Raw genomic sequence first — 13,562 nt, 5'->3', positions numbered from 1 at the left:
AGTGGGGAGGTTGGGTGGGATGTGTGGATTCACAGAGGACCACTAGAAGAACCATAGTTACAGGTAAGTGACCACTCTTTCTTCTATGTGGCCTCTGTGAATCGACACAACTGGGTGACTGACACGCTCACTTACCGGAAGGTGGGCCGTCACTCCAGCACCGAAGTAAGGACAGCTCTCCCAAACTTAGGTTCCTTCTTGGCTCTAAGATCAAGGCGATAATAGGTCACGAAAGTGGATGGAGTAGACCATGTAGCTGTCCTGCAGATGTCTGAAACATCAATACCTCGCATTAAGGCTGTGGAAGTCACCACAGATCTGGTGGAATGAGCCTTAAGAGCACCTGGTGGGGTCTTGCCCAGTAGTTCATAAGCCAGAGTAATTGTGGATATGATCTAATGAGAAATCGTTCGTGAGGACATGGCAGATCCTTTGGTAGGACCATGAAAACAAAGGAACAGTCTGGATGAAACACGGAAGTCTTTGGTTCTGGATGTGTAGAAGGTCAACGCACAGTGAACATCTAAACAATGGGGCATACGCTCAACATCTGATGAAGGGTTAGGGAATAACGTGGGAAGAATCAACGGCTGGTTTACATGGAAACCTGAGATAACTTTAGGAAGAAATGAGACATCTGGATACAGGACTACTTTATCCGGATAAAATTGGAGGTAAGGTGTGTCAACTCTAAGTGCAGCGAGCTCACTAGCCCACCTGGCAGAGGTTATTGCAACCAAAAACAATGTCTTATATGATAAAAGTCGCAGATCAGAAGAGGTCATAGGCTCAAATGGTGGTTGTGAGAGAACGTGCAATACAACACTCAAAGACCATTAAATATATAATACATTTAATGTAACTATATGCCCCCATTTAAATATATTTTCAAGGTTGGGTGCAAAAACAGATGGGAGGCATCAGAACCCAAAGGTTGGTAAGAAATAATAGCTGAAATATAGACCTTGAGGGTAGAAAAAGCTAAATTTTGGTCAAAAAGGTAGCGTAAGTATGACAACAGAGTTTCAAGAGAAATGGGTATAGGGCATTCGTTTCTCCATTTTGTGAATCTTAGAAAGTTATTCCACTTGTATTTGTATAAAAGCTTAGTGGATGGCTTCCTAGCTTTTTCTAACACTTCCTGAATCTTGGGAGAATTCTCCACGCTGTGAGATGTAGAGCATCCACGTCCGGGTGCCAGATTTTGCCTGCATTCTGTTTTAGCAGGTGTGGCAGCTTTGAAAGATTGATGAACTGTGTTGCCATTAGCTCGAGGGTAGTAAACCATGGCTGTTGTGGCCACGACAGTGCAATCAAGATGGCATTTGCATGAACCTGATTGATTTTGATTAGAGTCCTTTGGATCAGGGGAATGGGGGGAAACAGATAAAGAAGACAGTCCATCCATTCCACCATGAAAGCATCCCCGAGCGAAGCTTTTTCCATTCCTGCCCGAGAGCAAAACATGCCATATTTGGTGTTGATGCAACTGGCGAACATGTCAACTTCCGGAAATCCCCACCTCTCACAGATTGCATTGAAGACAGCATTGTCTAGTTGCCACTCGTGCATCTGAATCTCCAACCGACTGAGTGTGTCTGCCAGGTCATTGTCGCTCGTCGATATGTGACTGGCCACAGGGAAAATGTGATGGACATAACACCACTCCCACTAAGTACAGAAGCAACATTGAGTGGATGCCTCCTTGTTTGTTGATGTAAAACATCACCGTGGTGTTGTCGGTAACTACTTGGACACCACGACCTATTAGGAGAGGACGAAATGCACAAAAGACCTTGATCTCTAGATGGTTGATATGCAAGAGTCTCTCCTTTTTGGACCACATGGATTTTGTGAGAGCCGCAGTGTGCTCCCCAACCTGTGGGGTTTGCATCTGGTGTCATTTGTACTGTGAGCTGCATCGGACGGAACGGATGCCCCATTAATAGGTTTGTGCTGGATGACCACCATTTCAGCTGCTCTGCTAACTCAGGTGTGACCTGGAGACGCATGGATGGATGATCTACCATGGCATCGAATTGAGAGAGATACCAGGCTTGAAGGGCCCACATTTTTGGTCTGGCATGAGAAATGGCAGAAGTCGTGGAAGCCATCAGTCCCAGAAGATGCTGTATGCGATGAACCGAGATTCTGGAGTGTGGGCAAAAAGGATGTATGGCCCACTGTATTTTCCTGATGCATTCTGGTGGGAGAAAAACCCTTGCCTTGATGGAGTCTAGACGTGCCCCTATGTAGTCTATGACTTGAGTAGGTTGTAGTTGAGATTTGTCTTTGTTGATGGTCAGACCGAGTCTTGTGAGGGTCTGAAGAACAAACCCAGTGTTTACTATCACTCTGCGGTGAGAGGCAGCTACTATCAACCAATCGTTGATATATGGAAATATGGTGATGTCATGAACTTGAAGGTAGGCTCCTGTAGGTGCCATGCACTTCATAGAAGTTCTTGGGGTTGTAGACAAACCGAAAGGAAGGGCACATAATTGATAGGGCGTATCTACGAAGAAAAACCAGAGGTATCTTTGATAATGTGGGTGAATGGAGAAGTAAGCGTCCTTTAGGTCGATAACTGCAAACCAATCTTTTCTTTTTAACAGGTGAATGATGGAATCCAATGTGACTATCCGGAAGCGTCTTGGCCAAATGTAAGTGTTTAGTAACCTGAGGTCCAAAATTGGTCTGATACCGCCATCCTTTTTGGGCACTGCAAAACAATGGGAGTAAAAACCTCTTGATGTGTTGTGGATGGGTACTCATTAAATTGCCTGATTTTTAAAATAAAGATGAAATTTCTTCTTGTAGAACTTTTGTGTAAGGAGTAACTTTTACTTGTCCGATTGGAGGAAGCTCTGTAAATTCTAGCCGATAGCCAAATTGGATAATGGACAGCACCCAAGCATATTTGGTGATGCGTCTCCAATTGTTTAGGTAGGGGGCTAGTCTGGGATGAGGATGAACAAGAGTATTGGTGTGAAGGGAAGATAAACTTTGTAAACCTGTAACGTGATTTATTGAGAAGATACTGTTTTGTTTTCTTTGAAGGCTGACGGAAAGACTGAAGGCGTTGTGACGAAGTTGGTGGCCTGAAGGAAACGTTGGCAGAGGAGGATTGTACTGATCTTCCTTGAGTCAAGGGTCAATAAGAACGATAAGTTTGTCGATACTGATGTTGATATTGATATTGATTTTGGCTGAATTGTTTATGTCCCTGAAATCTCTGGAATTTAGGTTGTTGCTGGATAATATAGGACCTAGCAGTCTTTTTCATTTTGTGGAACGATTCCATAATCTCATCAGTTTTCTCATTAAATAAGCCATTGCCATCAAAAGGCAGATCTTCTATGCGAGCCTTGACATCCTCAGCAATCCCTGATGACCTTAGGCATGCAGGATACCTTAACGATATTGCAGACATTAGTGACTTACATGCAACCTCAGTGGTGTGGTGAGCAGCCAAGGTTTGGTGTCTTGCAACGTTCAAAAGCTTCAGCATGAGCATTGAGGATTTTGTTTCATCTGGGGCCTCCTGTAAAGTGGGTAAAACCTTTCTCCAAAGTTGTCTTTGATAAGCTTCTTTTGATGATTAATGACTCCGAGGTGGAATAGACTGAGGTCTGGTTGTTGGCACCGAAGCCTTATCAGCAACAGGAATTTTCTTTGATCTCATAACTGTCTTTGAAGAAGGGTATCGTTCAGACTCTCGACATCGAGAAACTTTGGACACCGGAGGCTCAACGTCATAAGTCAGTCGATGTCGTCTCGGTGGCGACGGTGATAGCGAAGAGGAGGAGGCATAAATATATCTAATCCTTTTGGGTCTGCCATAATCGTCGATGCCATAAAGGATTTAGGTATCAGAGTCGTCACGACCTCAATTTTCGTTCGACCTCGATGTAAATTGGGTCATCATAATCAGAGAAAGCTCAATGTCAAGAGCTTTTCGGCAAAACCAAAATCTCCCTGTGAGATGTTTGACGTCGAGAAGGAGAAATATGCTTTCTCTTAGCAGTTCTTTCCTGGGCGGAGAATCTTGTGTGGATTCCTCCAAGTTCGATCACCTTATTACAATCTCTCGCCCGATACAAACAGGGCTAGAATGGGCAGAATCATGGCTGGAGATAGTCTCAGCCTGCATGCGATCAGGAGATTGAGGGAGGCTCGGAAGCGATGTTTAAGCCTCCGTTGCTTGATGTCGAGCAGAAACATCCCCCTCAGACATATATTCATCATCAAGCAAGCCCCTGGGCAACTCCTCCAATATAGGGGAGCACACAAATGCCGAGACTGGTGGAGCTTCTCGGGGTTTTTCCTTAACAGGCTTGTCTTTCTTGCTTTTATTAGATTTCTCAGAAGTCTTCTTTTTCCCCGCAGAAGAAAGTTTTAATGACAGACCTGCAGCAGGCTTTTTTTGAAGGTTTCAAAGGTGACTGAGGAGAGGAATTGGAAGGTAAGGGGAGTGTAATGGGTTCAGTATGGGTAGCAGGGGTTCGAGATGGGCTCTGCTCCATAGTTGGGTCAGGAGGGGAAAAAGACCTGTTCCAGAGAAAAGCCTTGAGCCTCTGTTCCTGAGATTTTAAAGCTGTCTTTGAGAGGTTTTTACAATGCAAACAGGCATGGGGATGGTGTTCTTCCCCCAGGCAATATAAACAATGGTTGTGGCAGTCAGTGAATGGTATTTTAGCCCCGCAAGCAATACACCTTTTAAAAAGTCCTGAAGAGGCTATAAAACAAAGAATGTTTTTTACCGAAGACAGTAGAATAGCCAAGTAAGGTCCATATAGAAAAGGCGGGAAGTCAATAACGGTCCGAGTCAGTCAGGGAGCAACGTATGAGCGAGTAGCCAAAAATGAAAAGCAAAGCCGAAGTCAACAGTTTGAGATATTTCCACAATAATACAAGTCTGAAAGAGAGGTAAAAACAAGCCAAAGTCAAACGATCCAAAGGTCTGATACACAAGCGAAAATCGACAGAATAAAGAGCTCTAGCAACGAGGTTCCAAACGCAATGGCGGCAAGAAGGAACTGAGGCTGTGGGTGGGTGGAGCATGTGCAATAGGGGAAACATACTACTATGTTTCTTTTCATCTTAGGCTCTAGAATATTCTGAGGATCCAGCGCAAGCGCAGTTTATACCCAGTTGTGTGGATTCACAGAGGCCACGTAGAAGAACCAGAAGCACACCTAAGCTGCACACTTGTGTTTTAGGAGAGTATAACACCATGTAGTACATGCTGCATCCCTAGTTCATGATCTGCCTTTCAACTGACCAGGAGTGCCTCTGTGTTGTTTGGATTACGTTTCAGTTTATCCATCCTCATCTAGCCTATTAACGACATTAGACATTGATCTAGAACTGAAATAGCTGCTTCGGTTTCTGATGGAGAGTTTGGTGTCATCCACATACTGAAGACACTGAAGCCCAAAACTCTGGACTAGAGATGGACATGAACCTCATTCAGAGATTTGTGCCATTTTGTCAGTGCTGTACCAAAGGTGCTGTGCATACCCTTCCCCCCACCAGGTACCCCAGGTCACCAGCTGATGCACACTACTCTTCTCCACCTCTTCACACAATCGTCCAGTCACAGCAGGAATGTGTGCTTCCCTCCTCTACCTCCTCCAACAGCTGCCCACTCAAAGACAATGCTGCAGGAATCCCTGCCCCACCTCATCTGAGTGGGTGGCTGCTGGAGGCAAAGGGCCTTCTCTGTTGCTGCTCCCAGACTCTGGAACTCCCTCCTACAGGAGGTCCCACCTTTGTTGTGCTAGCAGGCAAAAACCTGTTTTTTCAGGCAGGCTTTTCCTTAGTGAATGACTGACTAGGAGACAATAAGCAGGATGGTTTATATTTTCTTGCTTCTAAAACTATTTTTCACACTTTTACCTAACATTTTAAATAAGTTATTACTTCTTAATATTTGAATAATTTAGTTTTTGGTTCTTGATATTGTGTTTTAAATTATGTAAGCTGTCTTGGGTCCTTTTTTAGCTGAAAGGTATGGTAAAAATAGTATAAACAAACAAATAAATAAATGAAGGTTGAGGGTTATACAGGATCAAACCAAAGGTCTAATGAAGTGTAGGATTGTTGTTGCTTTGTAAGCAATCAGGGTAGCCATGTGAGGAAAATGAGCAGAATAGTACTGTCCTCCCAGTGTCTACATTCAGAGACATAATACCTTCAACAAAGAATGTTGCAGCTGTCAAATGGGTCCTCTGATAGCCTCATAATCCATAAATTTATCCAACGCTGTTAGAATTGGTACCTACAAATAAACTGCACATAGTTTTCTGAACCCCAACTAAAATGTAATGGAAAAACTAAAACATACCAGACATGTCCGTATTTTCATGCCACATCATCGTCAGTTTCTTTGGCTATATGAACAGTCAAAGAATAAAAAGTATTTAGCAAAAATTTCAAAATGCAAAATCTGTTACACTGTGCTGCCCCCTGCTGCTCTTCCTTAATATTTTAGAAGAAAATATGGACACATTCAAATTCTCTGAGGACTAAATTTTCTGAACTAAATGTCTGAAAGGATGGGTTCCCTGCACAAATACAAAGCTCGCTAAAACTCTTTGGTCAAGCTAGTTTTCTAACTGCAGCTATCTGCATCTTGCAATTTCCATCTGCTTTCTTCAACAAATATTAATGGGGTTTTCTGCTACAAAACCCCATTTAATATTTGTCCAACCCACAAGCACCATGAGTTCTATATTCATAGAAAACTTCTGATAGTAATTCAGCTGTGATGGTATTCCTGTACATTGCCAAGAACAGTGCACAAGAAGAGCCTACCATTCCATTTCATGTGTGGACCTAACCAAGCCTGTAAGCCATCACCATTGCTTTGTAGAAACAGAACATAGAACTTTACAATATACCCAATACTGCACGGAAGCTGTCCACCATTTTTCATATTTTTGTCCAAAATGTATGTATGAGTATGTAGATGTACATACATGTACACAATTGAGACTCATGCCACATGCATCTGATGAAGGAAAATCCAGTTCATAAATGATAGTATTATTCATCTTTATGGTGCCTCAATATTCTTTGCTTCTGCTGCACCTGATCAACATGGTCATGGATGCCCCCCTGAAACCAATTTGTCAGAGCACACTTTACAAAAACTGCTCTAATATATATATCCAGTTTTGCCGATGCAGTCATGTTAAACTGCTTTGGCAATTTGAACAGGCCAAATGAATAAAACCATTCCTGGAATTTACCATCTTATAGGACATGGAGTTGTATGGGGTGACGAGAGACTAGGTGTTCAGGAAAGGAGTCAACTCATAAGAGTAGCTTATGTCACAGGTACTTTTTAAAAAATGAAGCTCTACACCCCCAAAAAAATTTGATTCAGAAAATTTGCATACCTTTACTTTCATAGTTTAATGTCATTTTAAGATTTAAAGAATTCAGAATTTGTTTGTATGCAGCATTTCTACCAGTGAGCGGACCTAAGGCAGCTGACAAAGTTAAAACAAGCAATAATAAAAACACAGAAACAAATTGATGAACAATTAAACTGCAAAAATAATTTAGAAACTTATTAAGTAATATAAAAATATTTAAAATTTTAAAAGCAAACTTACAAAAGCAACAAATAAACCGAGCATCCATGGACTTAGTCATTAAAAACCTGCCTGAAGTGGTGGGTCTTTAACTGTCAGCAGAAGGATAAAAGGGAGGGGGGGCAATCTAATATCTCAAGGAAAAGCATTCCATAACCTGGGAGCAGCGAGAAGGTCCTCTGTTGTGTCGCCACCAAACATCCCTGCAATGGCAACGGCTCCTCTTAAGGGCTCAAAAGACTTATATGGGAAGATGCAGTCTTTCAGATAGCCTGGATCCAAACTGTGTGGGGCTTTATAGGTGACACCAACACTTTGAATTGGGCCCAGAAATTGATAGGCAACCAGTGCTGTTTATGACAGGGGCACTACATGATCCCTATGACTGACCCATTGGTAGTCTAGCAGCATTTTGAACCAGCTAAAGACTGACCCATATACAGCACATTACAGTAATCCAAGCAGGATGTAACCAAGATATGTGTCACTGTAACCAAATCAGGCCAGTCTTAATGTGCCAGAAAATTTGGAAAACCAACACATGTCACAAAACTTGAAACAGATCTGTGTTTATTCCATTACCAAAAAGGGGGGATTCAAAGGTTTGTTCTAACTGCTGCACAACTGCTCTCCTCTCTCACACAAGTAAGATCTTACTGATAATTATACAACACCACCTAGCACCAATCATCAAAAGGGAATTGCCAGATGTCCAAGCTGGTTTCCTTCGGGGTCATGGCACTCATGATCACATTGCAAATGTTCAATGACAGAGAGCCCTAGAAAACCTTGGGGTGTCACTACATTTGGTGGTGAAATCACTGTTTGAAAATCAGGAAGCCATTGTACAAACTTAATATGGAGACACCGACTGGTTTAAGATTGAGAAAATTGTGTGGCAATATTGTATCCTGTCACTTTTCTTATTCAACTTGTATGCAGAAGTGATAATCAGAAATCTAGAGTTAAGACAATAAAAAAAATGGGGGGGGGGAATTGGTGGAAGAAACATCAATAATCTTCAATATGCAGATGATACAACCCTTCTCTCAGAAACCCAGGAAGGTTTAAAGTATCTGATCATGAAACTCAAAGAAGAAAGTGAGAAGTTTGTCCTTTTTTTGAATATTAAAAAGACCAGACTCATGACAACTGCAAAGAATCAAAACATCAAATAGTTAACTAGTGGAGAGGAAGCTGAATGTGCGGAAGAATTCATCTTTTTAAGTTCACTGCTCAGTCAAAATGGTGATTGCAGCCAAGAAATAAAATGTCAAACCATGCTAGGTCACACAATGATGAGTATGAATCAAATATGGAAAAGTAAGGATGTCAGCTTGATGCCCATGTGCAGATTAGTTTGTACCATTGTGTTCCCTATAACCACATATGGCTATGAAAGTTGGACAATGAAGATGGACAGAAGGAAAACTGATTCTCTTGAGCTATGATGTCGGAGGACTCTCGTGTATTCCATGGACTGCAAATATAACAAATAAAGTGCTGAAGGACATAAAACCATACATGTCACTGGAAAGCAAAATAACAAAACTTACTGGTAACTTATTTCAGCCATGTCATGCAATCAACAGCACTGGAGAAAGACTTTATGCTTGAAATGGCTAGTAGTAAAAGATGAGGACACCAAAGAACACATTGGTTGGATGTAATCAAAGTAAACATTGGCCAAAATATAAAGCAGCTGAAAGAAGCTGTACAAGACTGGAACTCATGGAGACAGCTGGCTCATGAAATTGCCAAGGATCGGATACAACTGAATTGATACTGTAATTCAATTTGAACTAAATTAGACATCTCAAGGAACAGATGCATTGTACAAATACATTCCTGGCCACCATCTTCATTTTAAATATTGTTTTCTACTAAACCATAATTGGGTTTTCCTAAAATCATTTTTTTTGTTTTATCAAAATTTTCTTTCTTTAAATCTTATGTTTTTAAGTAATATTTACACCTACAAATTTAATAAGAGGGCACATTTTAATTCCAAATATAGTCCTAATCCTCCTTCCCTTCCTTATCACAATTAAATAGGATTATTTTTGTTTTATGCAAATTTATTTACCTGTTATTTCTCCAAATTCATTTAAATGTATTTTGACACATTCCATCACCCCACCTGGATCTTCTATTGTTAGTAATGTATCATTTACACTGTACTTTTAAATCGATCTCCAAATCCTAATGTTTCTATTAGTGTTTTTGCTGCTGGCCTTTCCAAAGCCACACAAAAATTAGCCAAAGCTACACAGTAAATAAATAAATAAATTTAATAGGCGAAATTAAGAATGAAAATTGGGGGTGGGGGGAGAGGAAATATAATTTAACTCAAGACAAATTGGGAATTTTCTATGAATTTTTAAAATAAATTATATCTGGGTGGAAAATTGTCTTTGGACAAGGTAAAAGAATATATAATGAAAAATGTAGGCAAGAAATTGCAAGAAGCAGATAAAGATTTGATCAAACGGGTTACAGAGGATGAGATAGAAGACGTTATTAATAAATTAAAAAATAGGAAAGATTCCAAGTATAGATAGACTGGGACAAGAATATTATAAAACTTTTTAAAATATGTTAATACCAAAACTGAAGTGTCTAATAATATGTAATGGAAGGGGGAGAAATCTCATCATGGAAATACTCACCAATAGTGCTAATTCCAAAACCTAGTAAGGATCTGACAGGTGTATATAGACCAACTTCTTTAATAAATCAAGATATCAAGATTTTTACACCAATGCAAGTTAAAAGGGTGAATAGTTTTATTGATATGTATATTAAGGAGTATGAGTAGTTTTATAGTTGGAAGGCAAATGGCAGATATTGAAGGATATTGAATATAATACTTAAGCAAAATCAAAAACAGGACTGATTGCCTTAGACATTTTTAAAGTTTTTGACCATGTGGAATGGTCAGCAATAAACTTATCCGTTATAATGGGATAAACAGTGGACAAGCCTACATCCACAGGATCTGTATCAAACATAGCATCCAAGTGAGAGTGGATCCAAGCAAAATTGCCTTCAAAATCTGTGCAAATTCTTCACACTGGGTTGGGGAGTGGTCAGCATCTTGGTTTTTTGTTTGTTTGTTGTTGAAGCACCTATTAGGCCTCCAAACACTCAAAAACGTTTTGTAACAGTCAAGAACACTTTTTTCACTGCAGTCAGTGCTTGGGGGGGGGGGGGGCTCCCCAAGGTTGCTAAGCTGTTGTCTGTTCTTCAGTGTACAACATACTCTCCTGGATATGATGCAGCTGCTTCTGAGGGAAGAACGGTTACACATTCTTCCTCTTTCTCATAGAGAGCTAACTTCAAAGTTTTTCTTTGACCAATCTAATTGGCATTATGGAACCAGTAGCCTATCTGAACTCTATCAACTATCTGTATACTGTCAACTATCTGTGAGCTTGTTAAAATAATAAAAGGGAGTCCTCCTGGGGGTGTTGCCCAGAAGAGTAGGCATGGAGGACTCTGCTGGCAGACATCTCTGTGTGACTGACTTCTTTAACTTCTCTAATTGCTTTCTTAATTATCTGATGATCACCTAAACTATCAGCCTTCTCATTTCGTGATCACTACAAGTGCCATGTAATAGGCCTTCAAATAAGCCTCTTGTGTGGCCAGATTCAGTTTTCTGCCATCATCCTTCTAGTCTCCTTCCGTCATCTCAACATCCCCAAATCCCCCAATCAGAGGGCTGATCAGGCTCTATTACCTGGGGAAAGGTCACTTAGGAGTTATAGTGCCCATCATCCTGGCCATTTCCCCCACAGGACCACTTGCCATGGTAATAGGAAACTCCCCACAAGCTGTCAGAAAACCATTCAAAGCCATTAATCTCCTGGGGAAGAACATTCTAATTGGGTTTCCCATCCCTGCAGAGGCTGTGAATTCCAATAAATTTAAACCCCATCAGGTAGTGATCTGCACATGACAACAAAACTACAAAGTTTTTCTGTACTTAATTCACCATCATCCTACCTAGCACCAAAGATCAGAGTATGACCTGCAGCCTGAGTGGTGCCAAATATCACTTAGGACAAACCCAGCTTAGTCATGAGAGACATAAAGTCCCTCAGTAAGACAAACTGAAGGGATTCTGCCCAAAACTGGAGCGATAAAGGCAGAGTGCAAACATCTGAAAGCCATGCTGTTCTTGTGATTGAGACCATTGATATTGACATAAAAATTATGGCACCTGAACTATTTTAAAACAAAATAACATATGCTTGTCTGTAAATTCTTCTTTGTTTTAACAGTGGGAGTATCTCATCTCCACCCACAAAGCATGTTCTTTACAATTCAACCAGCAGCCAACCCAGGAAATGTCCACCATTGCCTCACTAGAGCCAACTGTTACTAATGGAGGATTAAGCTTCTATGGGCATCAACACTTATTGCAGGGGTCAGCAAAGTGCAGCTCATCTTAGCACTTGTGGAAGTTGACCACCCCACCTCAATTATTCTGCTAGAGTAAACTGAACAGCAAAACAGTAAAAGGAAAATGTGCCTACCTTCTATCAAGGAAGCAGAATCTACAGTGGTGCCTCGCATAGCGAACACTCGCTATGCGATGAAACCGCACAACGAGGGGTCCCGGGCCATCGCTGGAGCGTTCGCTCAGCGATGGCCCCTATGGGCTTTTTTCGCTATGCGATGATCGCGCGGACGCGATCAAAGCATAGCGAACAGCTGATTGGCGGTTCCAAAATGGCCGCCGCTAAAACAAAATGGCGACCGCTGTTTTGCCTCGCTAACGAGGCATCCAAAATGGCCGCCGCAATGGAGGAAACTCGCAGAACGGTGAGTTTTAAGTGCATAGGTGTTACATACAGCACTGATGTTACCTGTCTGTCATGGGTTTGGAGGGAAAGTTCCATCCTATGGGGAGTGGAAGGCGGGACATCAGGAGGAGGGGCTGTACTGTATATATATGTGATGCGTGTGTGGAGAAGTAGGAGACGCTGGGATGTGAAGAAGCAGCAGCTGGGAAGAAGAAGCTGGTGTGGGAGTCTGTGTATCAGACAGGGTACTACTGTGTGTCAGAGTACCAACCTGATAGGTTCAGGTGTCTGTTGGTCAGCCAGAACTGATAGGTTCAGGGTCTGTGCTTCAAGTTAAGGGTTCTGTGTGAACCAAACTGTATGCATGTATGAATGAGAATAAGCCACGTTACTTTATCTTATTCACCTGATTATTTTATTTTCCCTGTGTGTGATTTAAATAAACCTTATTCTTTTATTTGTTTAAAAATCCATCCCTGGTCTGTGTGACTTCTTATAGGGAATGGTTGGTGGCAGCTTAGTTAACGTGTGGCAGATCCCAGTAGGTCTGGGTTTGTCACAATAGGAACGTATAAAATCAGTTTTAATACGTTCCTAAGGGCTTTTTTGTTTCACTTAACGATGGATTCACTGAGCGAGGGTTAATCCGGAACGGATTAACCTCGCTAAGCGAGGCACCACTGTATTGGCAAATAAATCTTCTAATCTCTCTATAGTGGCTTGTATAGTGGAGCAAAACCCTTCTACTGAATGCTGCATATGCAGATATCAGTAACAATTGCTGCAAAGGCCTCTAGAGAATGCAAACAGTATTTCTGAAGTGCTCACCCCATACTGCTAAAATAATGATTTATATTGTTTATTGTAAGCCTTGTAATTCTGCATATTTAGCCAAGAAACTGTGAAGCTTTTAAACCTTAAATATGTATGAAGACTGCACAAAGACTATATCCCACTCAAAAAATTCCCTCTTAACATCAGTCTTCTGGAGTAACAGAGAAAGGCAGCAAGATCTGCTTCTGTTCTCTATGGAAACATGTGCTAATGCTGGGTATAAAGGAAGGATTACATTATATCATACTCCTTTTACAGTGATCAATCCAAATATTTCAATAGATAAGCTAGTCAACTATGTGTGACAGTATAT

At 41.2% G+C, this 13,562-nt stretch overlaps 1 long non-coding RNA gene across 1 annotated transcript in view; it reads right to left on the bottom strand.

Annotated features, from left to right (window-relative positions):
- Positions 1-12,437, bottom strand: part of LOC144588954 (uncharacterized) — a 29,919-nt gene extending 17,482 nt beyond the window's left edge. Inside the window, exon 1 of the long non-coding RNA XR_013544734.1 lies at positions 6,350-12,437. This is a non-coding gene — a long non-coding RNA (uncharacterized LOC144588954). The remainder of the gene's footprint in view (positions 1-6,349) is intronic.
- Positions 12,438-13,562: the final 1,125 nt, after the last annotated feature.

The sequence above is a fragment of the Pogona vitticeps genome, chromosome 4 (genome assembly GCF_051106095.1).
Source record: "Pogona vitticeps strain Pit_001003342236 chromosome 4, PviZW2.1, whole genome shotgun sequence".
NCBI lineage: Eukaryota > Metazoa > Chordata > Lepidosauria > Squamata > Agamidae > Pogona > Pogona vitticeps.
This window is presented reverse-complemented; position numbering and strand designations above follow the sequence as displayed.